This window comes from Hemibagrus wyckioides, linkage group LG21 (genome assembly GCF_019097595.1).
Source record: "Hemibagrus wyckioides isolate EC202008001 linkage group LG21, SWU_Hwy_1.0, whole genome shotgun sequence".
Classification (NCBI taxonomy): Eukaryota; Metazoa; Chordata; class Actinopteri; order Siluriformes; family Bagridae; genus Hemibagrus; species Hemibagrus wyckioides.
The window spans coordinates 7,205,564-7,231,336 of NC_080730.1; the positions used below are offsets into that span (position 1 = coordinate 7,205,564).

Below are 25,773 nucleotides of genomic sequence, written 5' to 3' on the forward strand. Positions count from 1 at the left end.
TTTCACTTTTGCTAACAGACTATTTGAACAGCCCTTTGATGGTGAAGTGGATTCTCCCCAGGGAAAATGACGAGGTTAAATCATTGAGGTCCCATTAAGAACTATACCGAATCGGCTTCATAATGACAAAGCTCCTGTTGTCATCATAGCTATAATGGGGACATATTTGTTGCCCATTGTTTAGCACATCTGCACCTGTTTGAAATGTTCCCTCCTTCCTCTTCACACTTTTTTCAGCCAGTCATACCGATTTGGGCTCGCGCGTGTTCGTGGTGTTAATCTGAAGGGCGACACAAATGGTTCCCACCTGCACGCTCTTTGTCTGCTAATCCTTCCCCCAGGAACACGGCCATTTCTTTTTGCTCTCCATGCTTGGGACACCTGTCCGCCTGTCTGTCAACATACCCGACTCTTAAACGGTGTTGGAGCAACTGGTCTCATTTACACCCAGTAAAGTGGAATACTTAGGACAAGCTCAAAACTTGAGTGGACATCAGGCTTTTAAAGGGCGTCATTCAGCAGAGTCTCTAGAGTTGGTATTCTGGCACTACTGACCACAGGCATCCCTCATTACCCATGCCTTCCTTGGGAAGAACGGGTGTGGCATCAACATGCCAGTACAACAGAGCCAGTCGCAAATTGTTGTCCTCCGAGTGCACCGAGGTGCTCAGCAATCAAAAGAGATAAAGTGACAAGCTTTCACCATGCATCACCAGATAAAGCATCACATATCGCCTTTGCAGTGAAGTGATAGAACTACATTGTGAACCTGCAGGATTCAATTGGGAAGAAATTGCTCCAGAACAAAAACAAAGACAAAGCCTTTGTGTGTGGTTTGTTGACATGCCCGAACAGGGGTCTGGATGTCTAATTGTAGCAGGGAGATTGCATGCTCAGAGCCTGACATTGATCGATGAAACACAGGTGCCATGAGTCACTCGGCCAGGTACAGTAAATCATCTGCAAAAATCCATGAAAGCCAATTATAGATGCTCACACATGACAAACACTTCAATGTCAACAGACATTCAGGTGAACTATGCCAACTTTAATGGTTTGGAAAAAGAAAGCCGAGGCACTGAACAAATCAAATCGCATAACACACGTACGGCCTATACGGTGAATGATGTACAGTATAGATGACGCACCGCTGCAAGAATGTCATGCAGCCATTTTGATATACAGTCATATTTTAGCTTGTCAATCTCTAATACCCTTCTTTAACTTATGGTCTAACAAGCAGAATGCAAATAGAGTATATATTCAGCTGGAGGCAAGGATTTAGCCTCTATATATTCCTACATTTATCTTATGGTGAGTGACAGATGCTTTTTCCAGGTCATGTCTAGAGACCCATAGAGGCAGGGCAAAACCTATACAGTATTTAAGATGCCCCTAAATAGTGCTATATATAGTGCAAATTAACACTTTTTAGCTAAATGCAACGTCCTATTTCTTTTTTGCAAAAAGTTATATCCTCGACATGATTCATGGATCTTTGTATACACACATGGAGTTGTCTCTCCCAGATTTGGCTCCCAGTTTGGCAACAGTGGCAAGTGTGATGTGCTTGCTTTTACAAGTCTTGTTCTTGTTAAACGTATTTAACAAGACAAAATTAAGAAAAAGATTTTTTGAAAGACCTTTTGCGAAAACTGTGTTGATTTCCCATATGTGTGGAGACTTTTGGCACACCCTGTATTTACTGCCAATTTATTTATTCAACTGTATTACATTTGATTATTTATCATTTGTTAAAGAAATATATTTAACTAATATTGAACTAGAAAGTATAGGAGTAGTATATATTTTTTTCCATCTAGAAAACCAGGATGCAGAATGTTTAATACTGAATTGTATAAATATCTGTTAGTTCATCCCTGTTATTTTATATCCCACAGCCTTGTGGAATTTTCTGTTTTAAATATTTGGTCAGAATGCTGTTTGTACTTTATATTGGTGTATAGTAAGTAATGCACTCATTCTAATATTCTATATTCATATTAATTAACATATTAAAAATAACATAAAAAAACAGTATGGGTGTTAATAAGGAGACATTATTTCAAAACTGTATTTTATTTCATATTCATGGACAGGTCATGTTTCCTAACAGTCAGCAATCCATCAGGACATAGGAGAATTGTTAAAGTTTGCATTTTCTGGGTTTCTCTGTAACATAAATAAGATGCATTTATTTGTTTTATTATAGAGAGGGGAAAATGTTCTATTAGAGAACTATTACTGTTATTTAAAAATAATGCACTTCAGGTGAAAATGGCTCTCACTACTTTGTTATTATTTTCCCCATCAAAAAAAAACCTATATAATTCTTCTTATGTTGTGTTATACTGTAAGTGTATAATATAATGCACAGCATACCAGAGAGGTCTCTCTTTAGGGAACCTTTCAAGTTGAACCCATCTGAATATATTGTTTTTGTTTTAAGTGTATAGTATTTGAGTGTATATGTTCATTTAGGGAAACGAACAAATACGTATATTATGTAGGACCATTTTCCATGCAGCAAAATTACATTACCAAAAGAACATTTTAGAAGTGTGTTTTTTTTCCCAGAAATGTGCCAAGAGTCATTGACATCTTTATTTAATCAGGCAATACCTGACAAACTAAAGATCGTCTTACATATTTGATGCACAAAATAACAATTTAGTCACTTCTATGGTCATATTTGACCAGAAAGTTTCTCACAGTCCTGTGATCTGTATTACGTAGCCTACAGATAAACATTTCTGTCAAATCTAGCTAATATAACCAGACATCTGTTTTATAATTACCAACGTGATTTTCAGGCAAGATCTGAGGAAAAGAAGTGTTTGGGGAAAGCTGGAGAGAGTGGTGTTTGATGACGCTTCACTGAGGCAGACAAGAAGTGTCTGAAGTGTGTGCATTAACCAGCCACAAGGAGGAAGCACATCTACAAAGATCCAACGCTCCTCTGCAGCACTGCATGCTGTGTACACGCATGTACTACATGCTGGAATCCTCAGAGCAGTAAATGTATCATCGAAAGCAACTGTATTGATCATGGATATATTAAAGGCTTCCTGTGATATTCTAGGTATCATTAATTGATTATGATTTCTAACTCTGACAGATGGTAGCTTAGATTGTGTGTGTGTGTGTGTGTGTATGTGTGTGTGTACAGCCTGGCTGAATAACTTCCCATCTTCTTCCCATTCAAATTATATTCATACTTGGCTGCTATGCAGTAAGACGTGACAAAATGTGACCCAGGGTCATGTTTACTTTGTCTCATTTACACTAGATGGCAGTAAATTTCAAGAGGTAGCCAATAAAAACGTCGTTATGCACAATCGTAGCATTCATCCTTGAACTGCACAAGGCGACATTATACATGCACAAAGTAAACAAATGCATTATTTAGTCGATGAGTCTATGAAACGAGGTGTCCTTGCTATCTCAACATCTCCTTTAGAAATGAAAGACAGATTTTGAAGAGCTTCAGTATAATCATTCATTCATTCATCCATCCATCCATCCATCCATCCATTTTCAGTAGCCGTTTTATCCTGATCAGGGTCACAGATGGATCTGGAGCTTTTCCCAGGAACACTGAGCACTTAGGCAGGGATCGTATTTTGATAACCTTTACACTTTTTCTTTTTTCTTTTTGCTCTGATACTATTCTTAAAATGATCTTTTTAAATCTCTTTTGTGGATTACAGGCCAATCATTACTTCTAAACACACCCAGGCTATAAGATGCACCCACATCCTGACAACTCCTTCGTCCTGGTGGTGATGGGATACGATTGTTGAGGATGACGGGTTTATAGGTTAGTCCAGGAAATCCAGTTGCTGAAGGTAGGAATGTTGTGATGAGTGATGAAATGCAAAGTGGGAATTTATATAAAATAAATAAATAAAATTAAATAAAATAAATGCATGGTTGGTGTAGTAAATAAAGGCGTTATCCAGAGTGTATTATCTCTGAGCCCTTCATTTGTCTGTTGTATTTGGAGAGGGTGCATTCTGTCTCTTTCTCGCTCGTGCGCGCGCTCGCGCTCCCCCTCCTTTTTCTTTATCTCTCTCCCTCCCTCCCTCTTTCCCTCCCTCCCTCCCTCCCTCTCCCTGATTGTTCTACAGTCTCTCTCTCTCTCTCTCTCTCTCTCTCTCTCTCTCTCTCACATCAGGGATTTTCTTCCTCTACAGTAAAAGCCTGGCGCTGACAATGTGGACACCGGGCAGGAATATTGAACACAATTCCGGCTTTGTTTGATCTGCGCGTGCCACTCCGAAAAGGTAAGAGAACAACCTAACACTCTTTCTCTCCTTCTCTCACACACGATCACTGCGCTTTCCTCAATCGATTAAAGCCCAGGGAAAACGTGTTTGACTTCAGAAGCTGCTTTGCCCCGTAAGGTTTTTTTTTTTTTATATTTATTTTATCACATCAGACAAATGTTTAACTTTGAAGCGCGAGACCAGGGTTTCGGCGTTAACGCAGACATATGCGCGTGCAAATAAAAAAAAAAATCTTTCTAACAGGTCACGGGACGTCTTGCTTCTCTGCGTCGTTAAATCCCAACCAGCGCTCATCATCATTATCGGATGCACCGGGTGTGTGGTCAGGAAGCCCACGCCGAGCGGCACTCTGAGCCACGGGGCTAAGGCTGCGATCTCCTCGCGCGCATGCGACACAACGCACGAGCTCAGGGGATGTTTGACAGATTTGGAGCTCGCGAGATATTACCGACTGTAAAAAAAAAAAAAAAAAAACTGAACTAAGCATCTACAATGTTTTTGTTTCCATTTTCTTTTGTTTTCATCACGCGCAGTTTTAGCTGGACACTGGAAGACCGGCGATGTTGTGGATGCTCATGTAACACTTTAAATGTTAAGGTTGAAATTGACACAGTGAATCACTGAGTCATTAAGCCTCACCTTACTGAGTCGATTCTTTCAAACAAACAAATATGAACAACACGGCAAGAAAAAAAATTGTCCATCACTAACAGACAAATCTTGACAGATGTCTCAGTTAAACACTTATAAGACTAAATACTACTTCACAATACACCTAAATTGGATCCACAATTTGAAGCAAAAAATAAAGTGATTAGCAATAGCTACACAAACAGATGATTCCACAGCTCAACTCATTTGAATAAGCTGAAGTGTCTCATACTCTCTGGACAGTGCCTCAGAATTTGCAGGCTAAAATTCTCGCATTACTGAGTTGCTCTTAGGAGTTTAACAGCGGCAACCTATAAGAAATTCATGAATTGTTTCATCTCTATTAAAGCACATAAGTTTCAAGCAAGCAGCTGTGTGTGTGTGTGTGTGTGCTTCTGAACATCTAATTAGATTATGCTACACTGGTTGTTTAATCACGAAGACAAAGAAAACTGATTAGCAATATCTACCTTCTAACATCTATTTTATTTGTTGGTCAGATTTTGAAGTGTTCAAAGACACACACACACCCATATATATATATATATATTATATATATAGTGTTTGTTTGGGATGTGTATCTAGAAGGTTCTCAATATTTGACAGACCTTGTGGAGATATTTAACTGTTTCCTGGGATAATAAAAACTGAAGTATTCTTATTCTTTTTTTATTTATTTATTAATGAAATAAATAAATAAATAAACATGAAAGAAACAAAAGGTTAAATTTTTTGTTACTGAGGTTAAAAGTTAATTAGCCATATTTATGATTCATTTAATGGAAGGTCATCGCAAGGATAGTAAGACAAAAGTGTGTGTCTGTGAGATACATTACATCTCAAGACCTAATTATAGATAGACACTCGCTAGGTTGCATAATTAATCACTAAGGCATGGGAAAAGTGATTTGAAGCAAAACTGATTAGCCGTGTTGAATAAGCACCATTTAAAAATTGGTCACATTCTGTAGTGTACAAAAAGAAAAGTTGATTCGGATTAAAGTAGCGAGTTAACTGAAGCTGGTGATTTTTAATCAGCTTACTGATTTCATTCCTTTGAAGAAACTTGTGTAAATACGTTGCGATTCATTATGGTTTGGTGCATCAGCAAAATCCAGAAATTAAACAGACTATGATTTCATACATGATTATATCTGTGTAATGTATTTTCATTTCTTCCACTGCTGAAATTAGCTTTACAATTAACGACCTAGGCATTGCTAATAACACAAAGACTTCATATTTGGTACTTAGCATGCCATAAGGCAACACAGTGTCACAAGACAATAAGTTAATGAAAAACAATGAAAGGTTTGTTTTTGCTTTATTGTCCATCACTGGCCCAGCTCTCAATAGATGTCCCAAATGGGCAGCTGGTCATGAGTGCATTAGTCATTACTCCTGATCATTTAATTGGATTATGCTTCTCTGGTTCTTTAATTGATTATCCAGACCCCACCTTCATTCTCGAGAATGAAGACAAGAGACAAGAGAACTGATTTGAAGCTAAACTGATTAGCAACGTTGAATCAGCACTTCTTCTTTTTTTTTTTTTGTATACATTCATTTGAGTAATCTGAAGGGTCTTGTAATGTTTAATGTTAGTCAGCAATTTTATCTTGGAGGCTATCGCCATTCCATAATTACACACGTAGGAAAATCTTATATCAGCCGTTTTCTTAAGCAAGCTAAGAGCTTCTTTTTGGCACAGCCGAAAAACAGATCACTGTGTTAAACGGAGCGTTAAATTGTGTTTCATCACGGCTTCTTGCTTTTATCTAAAATGGAGTGCAGCATAAATAGTTGGTCTCAGATGTTGACACGGATAAAATCATATGTAAAGCTTTACATTCCCTGCAACACTCAACTTTGTTTTAATGCTTAGCCTATTTACATATGAAGAGTGTTCATGTTAGCTGTTTGCTAGCTAGTTTAATCAGCTACACTTTTTAGCAGTGCGGTGGAAGCTGCTACTTTGTAAAAACAAGGCCTGGGGAGATTGCTGCTAAAGAGTCTAAACTGTTTATGAGAATTAATTGTTTTTGGATAGCTTTCTCCCCCCCCCCCAATTGGCTTATTTGTAATTAGCAGTTTAATGGAAATAAATACGTGGATGTAGCTTCAAATGGCAGCTAATATAAAGCTAAATAGACTAAAGCCTTCATGTCCATTCTAGCTTTAAACAAATATATATATTGACATATAGCTGCACAGAGCAAACTTATAATGATAGCTTTGCAATGTGTACTACATTTTGAAGCTTAAATAGTGAAATTATTTAGCTAGCATGTTGTTTTGGTTCTTGTTAGCCAGTGCTATTAGGTAACACATCAGTTTTACTCCATTTGTTTTAATACTGTTTGTTAATTCATGCGTGCAACTAAGGGGGAAAAAAAAAACAATAAAGATGCAGTGTGTCTAAACAGACTAATCATGAGGCAGTGACGTCCCACTGGCACTGAGGAAGAAAAGGCACTTTGTGTGAATGGTATTTTCTCTGCAGGGGTATTTTCAAAGATAACAGCTCTCGCTGTTGCATTGACTCCGGTTGCTGTTTCAATTAAATATTGTGATTGCAGATTCATCCTGGGTCATGCAGTAGACTGGGAAGTGGAGGCTCTTGGGAGTCAAGAGCGGGGTTAGATTTGTCATTACGTTTCTTTCCCCAGAGCCGTGTGATTTTGCATCTGCATCCTCGCAAGTGCACGAAGACCGCTAAGAACGAAACATGACACAAGTAGCCTGGAAATGTCTTTGAACTTTGTCACAACTTATTGTTTGGATTAGCTTAATGGTCCTGACTTCAAGAAAACATGCTTTTGCATTCAGGTACTGGCAGTACAGCAGAGGTGCAGCAAATCGCATTAGCTCTGGCATCAGATTAAAAGCCTTGTCAGTGAAACACTCCACTTAAGGAACATACTTCTTTCACAAAACACAGATTGTTTCCCAAAGGAGGATTCATTTTAATGAAATTAATCAAGTGCAGAGACAAAAGACAGCTAAGAGGCTAATACTTAGAAAGCTGAATTATCAGATCTGATGTCAGAAGGTGTTTAGAGGTGTCTTAATTTCCAGTGGTTAGGTTATTTAGCTTAAATGAGTTTGAAGACTTTATCTGCTGAAAAAGTTTTACCTAGGCAACCTTCTCCCAGCTAGTTGGCTTGACGTGTCCATGATAATAATATTTAATGTTTAATTCTCTATTTTGATTGGTCAGAAGGTGTTGATACATTTTGATTAAGTGACAGTTTAATGTTAATGCACTCGTTATAATAAATTATTGTTTCGATAATAACTTGTTACTTGGGCCACTTATGATGGACGTTCTGCATGAACATGTGTCAGTGTTGATGTGGCCTGTGAGGAAATGTTTATTACAGCTTTACTGGAAGCACTTACATCAGTTAGAGGTAAAGCTGCAGGGGAAATCTTCAGGATAGATGGATTTCCGTGATAACAGGAAGAAACATGTTTTGCGGGTGTTCCACAACGTTAGTGTAACTATAAACAGATACAAAAAACCCATTATTCTTTAATATATAGAAAATTGTTCGTGTTAGAATATTGGTCAGTTGTAGAAAGAATGTTGTTATAGGAAAATGATCACCTTTGTCATGTACGTAACAACGAGCTTGTGTGTGTAACTAGTTGTGTCTGTGAGTTGTAGTGATTTCTGATAGAGACACAGTAAACACAGCGATGCCTAGCAGTTATCACTTTCATCACTAAAGAGCAGCTCTGTAGTAAACCGATTCAGGTTTTTTACCCTCCCGTATTTCTTCTGAACAGCAGTGTTATCTCAGTCTGCAATCTGAATTCTCCTGATCCTGATAAGAAACTTTTTTTTGCTTTACCATGTCTGGATTTTGAGTTAAAATCCATGACACAAACGTATGCCATGAATTCCAATTTGCATTTTCTTTCTCTTGGATTATTTGAGTTTCGAAGCTGAGCACAACGCGGCTTGCTTTCATAAGTAGAGTGATATCAAAGAGATTTCCTCAAAGATATCGATTATTTTCCTGAACAGTGGCATCAGCAGCCAGAGCCTTGGGGTTGTAATGTGACTTTCAGGATTAGAAACTGAGAAAGCTACAGAATGCATGATATAGCTCTGAGTGTGACTGGAAGGCACATCTTGTTTTTATTTAACCTTGACACAGCGACTAGGAAAGATGTGATTGTATTACATTAATCATACTTTCCAAGAAAAGAATGTCAATCATAAAAGATCGCTTTCAATCCTAATTCTTATAATAACAAGAATGTTTTGGGTTTTTTTCTCCCCACCAAAGCCTGGATACACAATATGGACAAAACTAGCTGCCACATTTTATCATCTCAACATTCTTTGCATTATATTAGTGAATTTGTCACAGCTATGCATCACAATTGCATCATCACAGATGCACCATAAAATGACTGACATTGGTCAAAGATAATAAAAAAAGACATATAAACATATTTAAGGTGTACGCAAAACATGATAAATAAATACCATTCTTAACTTATTTATAGAACTGACTGGATTTTACATCCATACCACATAGAGTGGGCTTCCCAGAACATCAGTCATCATCAGACAGAGCACAATATCACAATGCACACTAATGTATAGGTCCTGAGGTCATCAAATCTTAGCACTGAAACTCTAGGTCCTTAAGTAAAGCCCCTTCATACTCAACTGCTCAGTTATGTACAGTAAATTTAAGTAAGATAAATGGAAGTCACTCAAGATGAGGGTATCTGGCAAATTCTATAAATGTCTACACTTAGAAAATCATATATACCTGTTTATACAACCATGTGATGCTTAGTAGGTCAAATGATTAAAAGTCAAGACTGTTGTAGTCAATTTACAGACCCCAAAATGAGTCATTACAAAAATGAGAATTTTGTTGTGCCAGTTTTCCACCAGCACTTCCTCATATGATACTTCCTCCTGCTAAACAGATCTTTGTGTTTTCCAGTGGAGGTCATTTATAGATACAGCTCGGTGTGTTACATTTTGTTGACAGATGGAACGTTCCAGATTTTTTTTTTTTTTTTTTTCTCAGCACGTAGAGTAAACGCTGGACGTTGTGACCTTTGTGTGGTCAGATGAATAAGCTGGGATTTTATTTCTAGGCCCTGTGCCTACTAAGTCATTTTCAAAGGCCACACCGAGCGAAATCATTTCAAATCAGATACACAAAGGTTTTGGTAATGCTGATTTTCTTCCTGTTTACATGCGTAGGTTGATAAACACCAATTGCTGATTAAAATTGAGTGACACCCACAAAATTCCATATAAGGTAAAGATCACAGGATGACAAAAATGACTAAGCTCCGGTAATGCAGCTCAGCCAGTGTTGACACAGACACACACTAATGCATCCTCCTGTTCTCCACTAGCATTTCTTTTGTCTTATTGAACCGCTTTTTTTTGTCTGTTTCAATTTACACATTTTTTTAATGTCAATCACCAAATTTTCACCAAATTTGTGAGCACAATTTTCATTTGCAAACACGATCAGCATTAACTCGCACCGTTTACAGTACTTGAAACTGACCAATCAAATTTCACCTTCAACATATTACGCGGTAGGATATGAACACTTTTCCAAAAGAACTAGAGTTTTAGTTGTATTAAAATTGCTTGTAGAAAAGCTCCTGCAATTGATTTACGAATAAGTTTGTTTCGTATCCAGTTTGTTAAATGAGGCCCAGTGGACTTATTCTAAATTGTAAACAATTCACTTTAATTCAGTTTTATTGGTGAAACGCTTTTAACGATGCACATGGTCACAAAGCAGCTTAAACGGAATTAATCAAATTTCGTTTGTCCGTTTTACTCGAGCCAGTAGGTTTGAAAGCTTGTGGTGCCTTCGGGTTATCAGGCAGCTCCTGATTTAACTCTGTGATTGTTGCTTTTGTCTGGAGACCAGGTCTAAACTTAGAGCTTGTTCTCTCTGTGCCTGTTATTTGCCAATCATATCCACTCGCTATCAGTGTCAGAGCTTTGCCTCTCTCTCGCTATCTCTCTCTCTCTCTCTCTCTCTCACTCACTCTCTCTCTCACTCTCTCTCTCACACGCACACACACACTCACAAAAACATCACTGTTGCCTCTGACTTTCTCTCAGCTCCTTTGATGTACTCCTTTCGGAAAAAAGATGCAGCAATTTAGACTTTGGAAACGAATTTGAGTTGCAATGTGACACCTCTGTAGGTTTCCGCCTCGTGCCCTCGTTTCAGACTGAGCTGTAATAATTTTCAAGAAAAAAATGACTGTTGTGAAAAAAATAAAAATAAAAACAAGGAGTTCTCTATGACTGTGTGCACTTATCGACTGCTAGCGCTGATATACTCACGATGGTGTCATTTTTCACTTTTTATTTCAGCGTTCAGTGGCTTTTACTATATATTACGACAGGACATGTACATTGTTCTTGCTGTTGTTAGGACCACAGAAATAACACAGTCTACATTCTGTTACTTGGAAGAAATCAGCCCTTCCTTACATTCTTTGAAAAGAAGTTCATTGTTAATTGAAAACCAGACACTTGTTAATTATTTCGAATTATTTATTTATTTAAATACATTTTGTCGCTTGTTAAAACTTTCTAGATTGTAGAATTTATTTTCCCTGCTCAGGATAGATGTTACATAATGAAAATCAGACACATGTTAATTATTATGATTTATTTATTTGTTTGGAACAGTTTGGGGATGACCCCTTCCTGTTCCAACAGGACTGCACACCAGTGCAGAAAGCAAGGTCCATAAAGACATGGTTGAGCGAGTTTGGTGTGGAGGAACTTGACTGGCCTGCACAGAGTCCTGACCGCAACCCGACACCTTTGGGATGAATTAGAGCCGGAGACTGTGAGCCAGGCCTTCTCATCCAACATCAGGGCCTGACCTCACTAATGCTCTTCTAGAAGACTGGTCAAAAATTCCCATAAACACACTCCTAAACCATGTGAAAAACCATCCCAGAAGAGTTGAAGCTGTTATAGCTGCAAAGGGCGGGCCAACTCCATATCAAACTCATGTGCATGTAAAGGCAGATGTCCCAAAATTTTTGGCAATGTAATGAATGTATACTAATAGTCTTCTTGCAGAAGAGTAGTGATGCATTTAAAAAAATATGAGTTCATTGATAATAAAGGGCAGATTCAGTTTGGGAGACTCCAGTGAGCAAAAATAAATTAATGAACAAACAAATAAATAAATAATTCACACTAATTAACATGTCTGGGTTTTTTATTATCTAACATCCACACTGAACAGAAGGGAAAAGAAAAAAGCAATGTAAAAGCAAAAGACTCAATTTTTAAACATCTAATCAGCTGCTTCTAGTAAAAAAGGTGTGTTAGATACTTGAAATAACTCAGAAAGGCGCATCAAGAAATGATTCATATCATACCATCCATTCCATAATGAGATATTCTTAAAGTTTAATCAGTTTTTACTTATATATACACTGAAGTTTGTATATATTTCCCCTATTGTTTACTTGTTCTGTCAAACAAACTTTTACTGAACAAGTGACAGCTAATTAAAAAAAACGTCGGCTACCGAAGCCAGGAGGTTTTCTGGCTCTAATTGATCTGACATGTGTATCAAACACCTGTTCTGCCAAACAGAACGGCTGCCTGCACCATTTCAGTCGAAGACCACAGAGCTTCCATGACATGTCTGACTCATCCCTCTATTTCCTGCAGCAGAAAAGCAAACCATCATACAGCCTGTAGGAGAATATTCCAGCAAGCCACAATCATGAGCTCTGGTATCCTCCCACCCTTTTCCAACAATGCCCACTAAAAGTGTGTACACACAGACACAGTCTGGACACATCAACCCAATGGTTCGCTCCTTATAATGCTCCATGTTAGTGTTGGAAAGAGTAAGTGTCGGAGAGGCGGCAGGCAACGGACCTTGGGGCTTTCTGCTGCTGGAGGCAAATGAATGGAGTGAGAAGAGAGGGGGGAAAAAGCACTCATTTTAACGCACTTGGTATTCTCAGAGGGGAAGATGAGTGTTGGAAGAGTGCCGAGATCTGCCGTCAGATTCGGGGGATGAGGGTGGAGGGGGTTACGGGTTAATAACTGACTAAAGGGAACAGTGAAAGAGAAAGAGCTTGTCAATCAGAGCTGGGAGAGGCAGTAAGATAGTTGAACATTGACAACCTATAGTACCAGATGTGTCCTGGATCCATTACAGTGGAACCTCAGCATACGGCATATTTTTGCCTTAAGAATTGAAAGTTTGCAAGAAATTTGCGTCAGCACACGAAATCCAAATAAAGCGAGTTTACGAATTTTACGATTTTTTTCAGTCAGTGAAAGCTGTTTTGAAAGAGTCAACCCACGATACCAACGTTGCCTTTGGCATGCGTTCAAGAGCTACATGATTTTTCACGTGTTTTTTTGTTGACAGATTGGTGGCGGGGTTGGTCTGTTCTATTTGTACCCTAAGCTTGGTGGCATGACTTCCTGTGTTCCTTGACATGGAATCCTTGGCTTGGGTCAGTTCTTTGTAAGCAGGCATACAGTTTACATACGCTTTCATATTGGTAATATTGGTGGCTGGTACGGATTATCTGCATTTACATTATTTCTTATGGGAAAATTTGTTTCCCAATACAAATGTTCACCTTAAGAACTCGCCTCCAGAACAAACTGAATTCGTATGCTGAGATTCCACTGTATGATGTTTGTGTAATGTCAGCACGCTCAGGATGACAATATTGGTGACGATATCGAGTAGATGAACATGTGTAAAAATCAGCCATAACTGTTTGATTAATTATAAATCGGAAGAATTTTTACAATTAACATAAAAAGGAAGGCGGGTTCATTACTGAAGTGCTGCAAACGAGGCGATGAGCAAAATCAAGTCTGAGGTAATCTAAATGAATGCATGCACACCAATCTCAGTGCTGACATAAAACTTTGCAGGAGGCTAAATTTTGCATAATCGTAACAATACAAACTAAGCTAATGTTTTCCAAACTGGGTTAAACCCCAGCAAAAAGCTTTTTTTCCCCTCCATTCAGGACAGACTACACAATTGTGTCAAGCTAAGCTTACTTTGGACAGTATTTTCTAATCAGTCTCCATTGCCCAGGATTGTCCTGTTCAGTGTCTTGCATCTCAGACTTAACCCAAGGTACAGGGGTAGACAAGGCCATTTAGAAGCTATTAGGCCATACTACTTGAGTGTCACTGCCTTAAAGATATAGTGTGTTGAGTTCAGAACACAGGAGGAGAACCTTTGACTACTACAACTATGTTTTCAGCCAGTGTTTTTTTACTTGTTTTGCATAAAAAGGTCCCTGGATATCAAGATATCACTTGTGGTATATTCTTAAAATTTTCTCAATGACATCTACTTCTTTGAGAGATTTCTTGGTAGTCAGTTCCAACACTTCATCATAGCTGATGACTTTGCCAACCAAAATGCTTTACTTGGGATCTGGGCATCTTTAACATGTAAGGAACAATGATGTGGCGATTCTTTCCCTCTCTTATCCATTTTTAAAAAGAAGTCTTTATTTCTGTTACATATACATTACAGCACAATTTTTCACATATTCCAGCTTTGGAAGTTGGGGTCAGAGCACAGGGTCAGCCCTCCTGGAGCAAGGACGGTTTAGGGCCTTGCTCAGGGGTCCAATTGTGGCAGCTTGGCAGTGCTGGGGCTTGAAACCCAGTTTTACAACCCAGAGCCTTAACCACTTGAGCTACTACTGTCCCATTTGTACCAGTTGTGCAGCAGATTTTCGGTATGGTCATCCATAGCGATCTATAACACTCAGTTCCTAAGCTTATTCTAAGGTACAGTTTATTCCATGGCTAAAAACCCCTTCACCCCTTTGAGGCTTGATGATTTCATTTGAAAACATAATCTCTCATAAGAGCAGGATGAAGATGAAGTCTCCTCTCTTTTTTTGTCACAAGGGAGACCCAGTGACAGGACTAGTACAAAAAAGACATTCTTTCGTTTGTTGGCAAAGCCACACAGCCTAACGAACAGCCATAATAGATGCTCACTTGTCATGAAGAATGCACCAGTGGTGCCGGGGCTGCGTGGGCGCATGCATGCACGTCTTCATTCAGTGACACATCAGCGGGATCCGAGCGATGACAGAGCGTCCACTGTGTTAGCCTTCTCCCGTCATTCCCTTGCTCACAAGGGAGAGCTTTGTGTGGCCGTCCATGAACCAGGACAGTGAGAGATACCCACTCTTTCTTTCACTCCCTTCTCCACTGGACTCTGGATCCATTAGGTTTAGAGATGGGCAAGAGAGACAGAGAGATAGAGATGAAAAAGCGGGGAGGGGAAATGGTAGGAGTGAGGATCTTGCCAAGTCGGCAAGAAGCAGCCATTCCCTTCCTGGATTTAATATCTTAATGCGCTACTGGATTTGCAGATCTAATAAGGAGAGACAGAGCGTTGGGGGGAAATGGAGAGAAAGAGAGGGGCCTTTTTCAGTAATGAGAACTGGCCAGAGATCTTGCAAGAAAGTGGGGGGGTGAAGTGTGCAAGAGATTGAAAGACAGAGTTGGGTGCAGAAGTGAAGGGATTACATAAATTACCTTGACCACCGAGTGACACATGCATTTCTAAAGGCTATTAGAAATGCCAATAACTCGACTCATTTCTGCTGCTAGGATGCAGCGTTAGCAGGCTGCAGCAGCGAAAAAAAGGACTTTGCCGGGTGGAAATCTTCAGACTGAAGCACTTCTGACTGATCAGGTCTGTTTTACAGACCAAATCACCAATCTCAAGCACCCAAGAGACTATCCATCATGACAGAATGCTGACTAGCATTAGAACCACCGAGTGGATGCTAGTGTGTTCCAGATATATGAAAATGTAATGTTAAATGTAATGAAAAATGGGACACCAGCTTGATGTTGGTTGGTGGGAGATTTTTAGTTGGGGTCTGCTCATCAAATTTCACCGAAAATGTTGTGAACTAATCCTATGTTGTTTTAAAGATTTCTGAAATATCCATCCCTATCAGACAAGAAAATACCTCTCTGCTCATCTCCATCTCCTTGAATCCACATGTCTGCCGTGGTAATAACCTGGCAGGCTTTTTTTGTTATCAAGTGATGAGAATGTGGTGTCACTATGAATTAGGGATGAGACAGGCCTGCAGACTCATTTTTTGAAGATATAATCGTCTTCTCTCACAGCAGTCGCTCTACCTGAACATCCCATATCCACTCATCACATCCTAATACAGGCTAATCGAGAGTATTATCTGGGAAGATTCCTCCGAAATGAATTGATTAAGCTGAACTACTTCCTGCTACCTGCTTTGAAAAAAAAAATGATGACGTCAGTATTAAGTTAGTATTTTAGCATTGTAACTAGGGAAGACGAAGACATTTCAGTATGTCAAATCTGCATGCCTTGACGATGATATTAATGAGCCGGACTACGTGCGGTAATGTATAGTAAGTTTTACTTGTCTGAGAAAATAATTAGACATTTTACATTTTGACAAAATGCAACCATGCATCCTCCAGAAGTAGACAGTCTGGGTTTTTGCAAAGCTCAGATCCAGAGATCCAAGAGCAAAACTCAGAAAACAGAAATACATGTTCAGCTAGCTTGAACTACGAAAAGCTGGCTAGACTTTAGCTAGATTTCCCGAATGTTTAATGTTCCACACATTTGGATTTTTTTCCTAACACTGCCCCTAGAAACACTGTAAAATAGTACCTAAACCTTAGCTACATCTTTCAAGTTAATAATGGTCTGAGCTAGAGATCTGAAAGGGGCTGGGTTTTTTAATGGCTTTGTTTGTGATCTTTGCTAAAGAATGAATTGGTTCAGTTTCCTGAAATATAAACAAACCAGAAATCCAATTTCAATCACTGCAACCCTGACCAGGCAGTTACTAAGGAGGTAAATTTAGCATGTGCTCTCAGGTTTGATTCCCGGGCATGGAGCTAACCCAGCTACCGAAGAGTTAACTCTCAGTACCGGTTCCAAGCCTGGAAAAAATGGGAGAGTTGCATCAGGAAGGGCATCCATGCAGTGGCACGTTCACGTTCTTTATTTGTCTTCTGACCTATACCATGATGCAACCTTTCTGACAAGGTTTATTAGCTACTCATATGTTTTCGCGTTCATTCATGATACTTTATATATTCATTTTGAATATCAGCTATGACGACTCAAAGTTGTTTTGCTAAGCTGAAGTATTGCAAGTTATTACAAGATAGCAGCAACATGCACATGTATTCAAGATGTACCTTTGGCGACTAGCTCAGGCAGTAGTTATACAGAGTTTAATAAAAAATCTGAACATTTTTAATACCCCAGCAATCTGAGTTCTAAAGAACATAAATGGCTTGAAGGATGGACCAGCCTTTTATTGCATGTGCTCTTTTCCAGTCTGGGTATTGATGACACAGTAAAACGCATTGATCTCCCCCCAAAAACCAGCACTTCAGAGCGTTTTTCTGATGATGCCAAAAATGTCTTTGTGAAAGCAGCCACGGAAGCTCGATTATCAGCCAGTACTTAAGCTCCTCAAACTTATCAGCTCTCTCCAAATATAAACAACATGAATTGGCCGCCACGGTGATCTGAAGCCGAAGGAAATTTTGCCTTGGTGCAGGTGACATGGAAAGATAGCTGACGTATACTGTGACAGAATAAGACCATACACTTGAATAGATACAGAAAAAAAAACAGACACAATAACAGAGAGCTGCATGCGCTCGTGGTTTCTGGCTTTTTCATCTAGCCTTAATCTCCTCTTAAGATCAAGAGGACAGCAGGGAGTAATATCACGATATATGTTTGTCATGATGGTCCAGGTTCTCTGATCTCACTCATCATGCAAAGCTCCTCGCATCCATTCGTACGCTTTGATCAAAGTCAAAGACGAGGCTCTCGCATCGCCGTGTCCATCGAGGAGGGAGACTGAAGCTAAACTTATTCCCCTTACCAATAAATAAATAAATAAATAAATAAATACCTCAGTCACCTTCTTTATAACAGAGCACTGATATGGGTTCTATTTTAAAGCGTAATGGATCTTCAGGAGTGACAGATTTTCTGATAACAAAGGCTGCTAAAAAACAGCTAGCATTAGCTTAAACCTCAGACTAGCAGGAGTGCTAATCTTGCTCAAGTCTTGCTACATCTACTTCTGCTGATTGTACAGCCAGGATTTAAGACTGAAACCACAGACAGGAAGGTGATGTTTTCTATTTATTTATTTATTTTTCCTCTAAGGATTTCATCGATTGCCACTAATCTCCTGGGTTTTGCCAGAAGTGTCACACAATGCAGCGACAACAAATATGTTTATGCTTTTCCAGCTTTTCAATACAGGTTCTTCATATTTGTTTAGAAGTTGTTGTTTTTTTTGTCTGGGTGGGAAATGCTCCCTCTTGCCAGGCGAGTGCCTAAAATATTTAACAAGGCACATGCTATTTTTAGTTTTGCCTCTCGCTCTCCTCCACTGAATGTGTATATATGTGTGTGTGCGTCTGTGTGTTCTCACCCCACCCAGTCTGTGATGCCGTGGTGTTCGTTAGAAATCTATGCCTCTGCCCAGGACCGAGAACACAATATGACGTCCCAAACGGACGTCTAATCAGGTAGTGGCGTCAGTCTCGTATGAGCCAATGGAGATTGACTGAATGCAAATAGCACACTAGTCACATTTGCAGCTCTCAGTCAGGCCTTGCAGCCCAGTGGCGTGCATGTTAATCAGATTTCCTGCTTTCTCAGATCTGTTTTTTTTCTTTCTCGCTACTTGTATCGAGTACCCCCTCCCTAACCTGCCCTGCACCTGTCCATCAATGTGACAGACAGATGGGATACGGAAATCTGCATGAAAACCTGCTGTCGCTTTACATAAAGATGCCACCCGTTTGTGTTTAGAAAGAAATCTTAACAGTATTGACATTAATGATCACTCTGATTAATTGACATGACGTGAGTACGTGATGTTGGTGTGTAAATAAACAAGGGCTGTCTGCTGTGATCCTCCACAGATTTAGCGATAGAAGGTGAGGCCTAATGATAAGGAATTGTTATTAATCTTTTCCTACTCTTACTACTTATAAAGTCATTTAATATGAGGTAACAGTGTAAAAAAATCTTTAAATAGGATAAAGTAGCAGAATAAAACTGAAATGTTGTTAAAAAAACAACCCTCCAGCGATATAACCTAACGACCATGTCTTTGTCCAAAACCAGTGGTGTGGCCAGATGGAGACACAGGGTGGCAACCCTAAAAATAATCCTTTCCACCCTAATTACCGTCCTTTTCAACTCTGAGCACAAATCACCTCACCAATGAGACTATTCTCTTTCAAATGTACCAGCTTTGTATTTAAAGCATTCCACAATCCCTAGCTAAAGTGGTACAAGAGATACTAGACTGCAGAAAAGCCAGCTCACTGAAAGGACAAAGACTTGGGGTGTCAAAGATAAGTATTTGCTTCTGGTATTTATCTAGGTAAACTTTTATAACATATGAATTCGCAAGCCCCCGTCTTGCAAGCCTGTAAAAACTTCAATCGTCGGACTTTGACGAGCTGCTTATTATTACACCGCAGGATTGAAGAAGTCATCAAAACACATTTGAAAACATGAAAACATGCAACACAGCCTAGCTTTGTGAATAATCTATATTCAGCATGTGTTGAAATTTCAAGTGAAAATGCCTCATCCTGTGGAGAATTTACAGAGAGCAGGAAAATGAGCTCTATTCAGACTCTTGACACTAAATTCAACCTCATACGAGGGCTCGAGAGCCGTAATGATCAATTTCAGGGCTATTTTAGGTCAGACAAAAATCGACTTTGATGTCTTTAAGGTTACATTAAATAGCTCTGGATATTGACATGGAAATAGATCTGCGTCTCTATTGTAGTCGACTGTTGTAGTCTTGTCTATGGTTAGAATAAAATGGGACAAAATTGAATATGAATGAATTTTTGTGCACAGAATTTGAGTCATCCTGTTTGCAAGCACCTTCAATCGCATCTATCGTATGATTTGCTTATTCATTTTTATCTGAAACCAGTGCAACTTAGTAGGAACTACTGAACAACAATAGGCTAGTTAAGTAATACCATTGGGCTTTGCATTCAATATTACATAATAAGGTGGAATCATTCCTTTAATATATTTCTTTACTTCTTTACGTATTTCTGAATACCCCGAAGTTCTTTCACTAAAAGCAGAAAAAAATAATCAATCAATGTTGCCTTCAAATATATGAATACTCTGAAAATCCAATTACAATTCCCCTCAAAGACCTGAACTAAAGCACTGAATTAAAATGAATTTAAACCCAATGATGGCATTCAAAAGTGATGTGATCTTTAAAAAACCCACCCACTGACATTTCTTCTCTGACTATAATAAAGAAAAAACAAAGAAGGTCTTTATTTGTTGCTTGGCTGCAGCTTCCACAACTACCACATGTATACAGCTGCCGAAGAGGCAAACTGCTCAGACAAAGCAATTCCCTCAGCAGCATGAGCTTCTCCAACCAAACACACAGCCCCCAAGAATGCTGTCTTGGATTAGTTCTACAGGCAAGGCCATTCTGTGAACCGGAGAGGTGTTCGGTGGGAGAGACTCTGACTGATAGCTTTCGATAACTGTTTTGACAGGATTCCATCCGTCCATCCGTCCGAGGTTCGGGGTATTGCATGGTGTTGCAAATACACAATTAAATTTGAATTAGGATTTTTTTTTTATCCCCTACATTGCCTCTAGCTTGTAACAGACCTCATGCTGTCTGGAGGGGAATTTGTCACTGGAGACCTGTTATCAGTTCCGCCCGTTCTAGATTGAGCTAGTCATGGCATGCACTCCACTTAACACTCAATTTTTGGACTTACGCCATGCTAGATTTTCCAAGTGGCAGTCTGGACATTTTTGATTAAATGTCGCTTTAAGGGGTCGGGAGGTGGTGGGGTTGGGATGTTGGAAAATAAATTAGAAATGGAAGAGTGATTTGGATTTACCACTAGATAGATTAGACAAAACTTTTTATTTATTATTATTTTTTTTTAATCCCAAGTGTTTTTTATAGCATTCATGCTGAAAAGCAGTTATGAAAAGGAGATCATTTTGAAGGAAAAAAAATAACACGAGACAAATAATCAGCTTGCCGTATATTTGAACCTGAATCTGAAACAGGAATTTAAACACTGAGTAACACACAGCCACAACTTTTTATAACTTATGACAGGAAATACATGATTTTGCACCCCGCATTAGCATCTAGAATAAATCCAGGAAGTAAAATTTATGTATCTTTAAAAATGTACATCTTATTTCAGACAGAACGAATAAGAGAATGTTGAGAAGTTGCCTTTTGTTGTGAAAAGGAAGTTTAAACAAAAAAACATAAAAAACTGTCCATGGAAGAAGAGTTAAGGAAAGATAACAAAGCGAGCTAGCACGTACACAACAAGCACAGCTAGCTCTGCTTCCAGATAGAGCCATGCAAATCAGTTATTTATTACGATTTATTTTGAGACAGTTACATCTTTTCTTGCCTGTGGGTTATGGAGAGTAATCATTCTGAAAGGCTTCTACCAAAGGCTAGGCTAACTAACAAATTAGCAGAAAACAACAAAGGTGCTAGTTTCTGTGAGTGAGTTATTTTTAAAAGTGAGCAATAAAACACTTAGTGGACATTTTGAAGATGATTTTCACATTTGCTGAAGTATTTTTATTCCTCTTACACCACAAATTCATGCTATTTCTAAAGAACAGCAGATTATATGAAACAATTACATAACTATTAGCACTTGTACTCTGACTGTTAGCAACCATTACCAAGACTCCTTCCATAAATAGGTAAATAAACCTAAATCTCCTTACAGAAAACTTAAAGGTATAAATAATTAGCTTTATAAAAATAACGTGTATACTATATAAGTCTCTGTGTGAGTTTTTACTCTAGAAATGCTAAAGTGTGAGAACAAGTGCATTAGTCTAATTAATGCTGTTACAGAAAATTAATCTAGCATTGACTGAGCTGAGGTGTAATTGTTGTTAATACAATGTTAAATGAACCTGCCTCATGTGTTGGCTTTTGTGTGTGTGTGTGTGTTCAAAAATAAAAAAGACAGCATGACACCTTAAGCGGCAATATACCGTGAAATAAGAGACAGTTCACTGACTAGACAACAGTTTTATCCATGATGACCATTTTAGATTCCTTGGCTTTTTTATAAATACGTGCTTTTAAAGTAAAATATTATCGTATCACAATGTGTACCGCTTTTATGGGAGGAGAAGTGAAGGACAAAGATGAGTCGGTCTGTTCCCAGTGGAATAGTGCATTTCAATTATTTTTATGATGTATTTTGGCTGACTCCCTCGACCAGAGCTGCTTTCGTATCACAGGGCCTGTTTTAGAGCACTGGCGTTTACAGATACATTCCAGGCAAGGCAAGCTCTCCTATTTAACACCGACGCCACCGTGTTATCAGCCCAGCCTCCAGCAGATAGAAACAAACAGGTGATAAATAGGTGATAAAATTCACACAACATGACACTCATGTTGGCCCAGGGGTCTAGACAAACAGTATATTTAAAATGTAAAATATTAGGACTTGGATATTTCTACCTCTTCCTCTCTTTCTCTCTCTACATCTATAGACGTCTATAGATGAATCATTACACAGTACACAGAGCTTCCAAAGAAACCAGACATTTCAGACAGACGTCCTTCATCTATGCTTTTGAGTCTCTGCGATATGAAATCTGTAGATATTTAAAGAGACTATTATAATAATAACAATAGAAAGGAAACAATAGAAATAGCATTATAATAACATCCATTCAAATATCCAGCACTACCATGTAGTGTATACACTTACCTCAGCTATTATTATTAACTGAAGTACACTGCAGTTACTTTCTGGGTTCTTATTCATATCTATCCATCCATCCATCCATCCATCCATCAACACAATATATCTATTTATAACCAGCCAGGCATGTTGCAGCAGCTAAACAAAATAATACAACTACAGGTGAAGAACTTTAATGTTCATATCAAACATAAGAACGAGGAAAAATTATAATTTCAGCAACTTTATCCATTTAATATCTTAGAAACTGGTGATCTCTTTGGATTTTCACACAGAACAAAAATCTGTAGAATTTCCTTGAATGGTGCTAAAAACAAAAAAGCACCCAGTGGGCACTGGTTCTGCAAGTGGAAACACCTTTTTAGAATAAAAGAGAGGTCAGAGGAGAATATCCAGACTGGTTCAAGCTGACAGGAAGTACTTCAAATAATCACTCTCTACAGCCGTGTTGAGCAGAATAGCATCTCTGAATGCAACACATCAAACCTTGAGCTGGACAATTTACAATACAAAGACTACAACAGATTGCTCTCCTGTTAGCCCAGAATCTACACTGGGAATAGATTACCTCTAAACCAGAGAGTTGCAGATTAGAAAAAGATGGACGTTTTTCCGATTTAAGCTGTCCAGCTGTTTGAGTGTGTGTTTATAACTGACGCGTTCTCCCATTCTAGATCATTTTCTATACAGTACGTTATGGATAAGAATGTTTATTGCACATGGAGGGGAAAAGAAAGAAAGAGATTAGATCAGGTTCAATCAATTCCGTGCTGAGATGAAATAGTGAAATTGCATTGCTGTATATCGATCTAGATCAATAGGACATCTGTTTTTACATACTGAAACATGTCTGCTCATTGCTATCAATGATGTTCTTCATTTTCAGGCTAAACCCTGGCTTTTCAGCTAGCTCTGCTTCCATCTCCCCTGATATGCCAGATAAGTCAAGGCCAGATAGAGATTTTTATGAATAGCTATACAGTTTATATATATCATTCCCACTGAAGTACTTTTCTTGTAGCAAAAGATAATAGTTTTATTTGTACAATGTTTTTTTTCCTACACACATAAATACAGGATTGCTTTAAAAAAATCCCTTTCTTTGACAGAGCTTTGGGCTCAAGCAGGAGTGCTTTCAAAGTAAAAATAGCTTCACGTGGTTGTCTGCTGATTGCTAATATAATATTCTTTACAGTGCTTGAATTTTCTGGAAAGAGCTCAGAGATACTGGAATGACCGGAAAGTCTATAGAGGCGCAGCATCGTTTGAGATCTAAGTGCACAGAATCGAATTAAGACTAGACCAGCTCGCATTACAGGCAATTTAGGAACAAGGGACAAAATGTACGTCTCTGTAATTTGTCATTATAAGATTTTCCAGCTGGAGAAACAGGACTAGCTGGGGATCAGGTGATGAGGAAAAATGAGATAAAAGAGACCTAAAGAAGACATTTATGACTACCTGACTACTTTTGATGTACATTTACACCATTAAAAAGGATTGAATTAGATTGGGAAGGTATTTTTTTTTCTGTGCTTTCCTTGTCTTAACCTTTCACCCTCTTCAGGAATCCTTTGTCATAGCTATAAGGTGCAACACTATATTCTGATTAGATATGCTAATTTATACATTTATCTTATTAAAAAATTCAGACACGCTTCCTCCCAAGTCACACACCGTCTACTAACAGAGTGTACACAAGACCTCAGCTGTCAAAGTCTTTCTCGCAACCTAAAAATATTTTGTCTTTCCTGCTAGAGAGAGAAAAAAAAAACAACAACATCTCATCGTTCTTGTATCTCGGTTCGTCCCAGGATGCGTGAAACAAAAACGGGGAAAAAAAACCTAGATCGATCGGCTAACACACGGTGTACATTTCAGCACTGCTTTATGAGATGAAGAATTCCGGTAAGCCAGCAGGGGGGGTGGAGGAGGAGGAGGAGGGGGGTGTCAGTAGGGGGGGTGGGTCTGGTAACACAAATATCCATAACCTGCAGCAGCTTGCTTGTTGGAGGCTATCGATCAAGAACACTTCTCGCTAGCTCTCAGGTTGCAGGCTTCATTATCAGTTAAGGGAAGTGGCGTAGGTTGACAGATAAGAGACAAAAGCAGGGTCAAAGGGCTTGATAGGATCTTCACACAAGCACTTATACATTCAAAACGCTATTAAGGTTAAGGTCAGTTGGAAATAACGTCAGCAAATGGCTGGAATGAAAACTGAATGAAAATGGAAGACAAAGTTTGGCGATCAGCTTGGCTAACAAGACTGAACACCTACGCCCATCACCCTTCTAGCACCCGTCTTTGGCTTGTTTATTGAAACCTTTGCTGTTTCTGAGTAAATCTCTACAACAAAGCCTAGGAGATAATCCAGAATGAGCGATACCGGGCAAAACCCAGACATTTTAGAACCGAGGGCACAAAGCCTTTATTACCGCCACACATACATTACAGCACAGTGGAATTCTTTTCTTCACATAACCCAGCTGAGAAAGTTGCAGTTGGAGCGCAGGAGCAGCTATGATACAGCACCTCTGGAGCAGGGAGTCAATTGCCCAACAGTGGAGCTTGGTGGTGCTGGGGCTTGAACCCTAATCCTCCAATCAACAACCCAGAGCCTTAAACACTTGAACCACCACTGCCCCTAAAATTTCACAAATGTATGAGAAAAGTGTCCAGTAAAAGTTCTTAAAGAAGGAAAATAAAAATGGGTTCCTTAAGATTCCTTATCGATAGTTAAGGCTTTTTAGATCCTAAAGGCATTCTCTCATATGTAGAACAGTGCAGCAGAGGAATAAACCAATAAATGCTTAAAGATGCTAGATGGAACAGAATGGAGCACTGAAGATGCTAGACTTAGCCATAAGACATAAAGACTGCTAAATAGAATTCTAAGTACAATCTCAAGGATGCTAGACTGAATTTTGACTGCTAGTTGGAATCTCAAGATTGCTAGACAGA

The 25,773-nt window shown here is 38.8% G+C and overlaps 1 protein-coding gene across 1 annotated transcript in view; it reads left to right on the plus strand.

Moving 5' to 3' along the window:
- The first annotated feature begins 4,131 nt into the window (after positions 1-4,131).
- The window catches only part of pcbp4 (poly(rC) binding protein 4), a 94,347-nt gene continuing 72,705 nt past the window's right edge, over positions 4,132-25,773 (plus strand). The window contains exon 1 of the mRNA XM_058373484.1: positions 4,132-4,286. The gene's annotated coding sequence lies outside the window, so the exon portion shown is untranslated. The remainder of the gene's footprint in view (positions 4,287-25,773) is intronic.